Source organism: Prunus avium, unplaced genomic scaffold (assembly GCF_965620075.1).
Source record: "Prunus avium unplaced genomic scaffold, drPruAviu1.hap1.1 HAP1_SCAFFOLD_18, whole genome shotgun sequence".
Taxonomy (NCBI): domain Eukaryota; kingdom Viridiplantae; phylum Streptophyta; class Magnoliopsida; order Rosales; family Rosaceae; genus Prunus; species Prunus avium.
This window is the reverse complement of record NW_028276878.1, coordinates 147,501-149,423: the sequence shown is the minus strand read 5'-3', so window position 1 is coordinate 149,423 and position 1,923 is coordinate 147,501.

The window sequence follows — 1,923 nt, the reverse complement described above, 5'->3', positions numbered from 1 at the left end:
TGTGGCGTGGGGGAAGGGGGCTGCAGCTAGGAGGGCATGGGCTGCCATGCATATGCAGGCAACACACACCCCCCTATATAGCATTTTATGCATTTAGCCCTTTGACAGGAAGAGACATCACCTATGCGCGAGGAGTCATAATGGGCTCTAAATAATTCAATACAAGGTATTTGGACGTGATTTTTTGCAGGGATACTAAGAAACATGCAATCTCTGATGGGAAAAAGTTTCATAAATATTTGAAGTCGGGAAGTATTTTTTATTATTTTTAGAAGTCGTAAAATTGAAAAAATCATTAAAACAAATCCGGGAGGAATTTTTTAGTTTTGTAACTTGGAGAAGGTCCTAAAAATCATAGACTACTTATGGGGAGCTTATTGTGCGAGGAAATTTCAATAAAAATGGGGTTTGACAAGGTTTGAAAAATTCTGTCGACATTTGAAAAAATCTGGAACTAGGCTGCCGGCATGCTGCGCACATGCTGCGCGCATGCTGCGCGAAGGCTGCGCGCAGGCCACGGCAGGACAAGTTTCGCTAGCCTCACTGTCGACCGAATGCGCAAGCTGCGCGCACGCTGCGCACAGGCTGCGCGCACGCTGCGCAAGCTGCGCGCACGCCATGGCAAGACAAATTTCGCTAGCCTCACTGTCGACAGAGTCAGCACGCTGCGCGCACGCCATGGCAGGAGAAGTTTCGCTAGCCTCGCTGTCGACAGAATCAGCACGCTGCGCGCAAGCTGTGCGCGCGCATGGCATGGCAAGTTTCGAAAAATTCTGTCGACAGGCTCCCGAGCGCGCACGCTGCCGACATGTTGTGCGCACGCTGCCGGCATGCTGTGCACACGCTGCGCGCAAGCTGTGCGCGCGCATGGCATGGCAAGTTTCGAAAAATTCTGTCGACAGGCTGCCAAGCGCGCACGCTGCGCACACGCTGCCGGCATGCTGTGCGCACGCTGCCGGCATGCTGTGCACACGCTGCGCGCAAGCTGTGCGCGCGCATGGCATGGCAAGTGTCGAAAAATTCTGTCGACAGGCTCCCAAGCGCGCACGCTGCGCACACGCTGCCGGCATGCTGCGCGCACGCTGCCGGCATGCTGTGCGCACGCTGTGCGCGCGCATGGCATTGCAAGTTTCGAAAAATTCTGCGGCCAGGCTCCCAAGCGCGCACGCTGCGCACACGCTGCCGGCATGCTGCGCGCACGCTGCCGGCATGCTGTGCGCACGCTGCGCGCGCGCATGGCAGGACAAGTTTCGAAAATTTCTGTCGACAGGCTGAGCAGCGCGCACGCTGCGCACAGGCTGCCGGCATGCTGCGCGCAGGCTGCCGGCATGCTGCGCGCAGGCTGCCGGCATGCTGCGCGCACGCCGCGCGCAAGCTGCGCGCGCGCATGGCAGGACAAGTTTCGAAAATTTCTGTCGACAGGCTCAGCAGCGCGCACGCTGCCGACATGCTGTGCGCACGCTGCGCACAGACTGCCGGCATGCTGCGCGCAGCCCATGGCAGGACAAGGTCCGAAAAATTCTGTCGACATTTTTACGCCATGGTAGGCTTCCGCTTCGCGTCACTTTGTCGACATTCAAGCCTACCATTTTTATTGAATTTTTCAAACCTTGTCAAACCCCATTATTCAAATGTCGAAAAATTCTGTCGACATTTTTACGCCATGGTAGGCTTCCGCTTTGCATCACTTTGTCGGAATGCATCGCATGGCGAGGCAAGGCAAGGCAAGGCCACAGCATGCCAAGGCGAAGGCAACGCATGGCTTGGTCAAGGCCACATCATGGGCACGGCATGCCAAGGCAAGGCGAGGCAAGCCATCCTTAGCCTCGCCTAGCCTCACTTACTCGGAATGCCTTGGATGATGCGCAATGCCAAGGCAAGGCAAGGCAAGGCATGGCTTGAATGGCTTGGTGTAGGCCACAA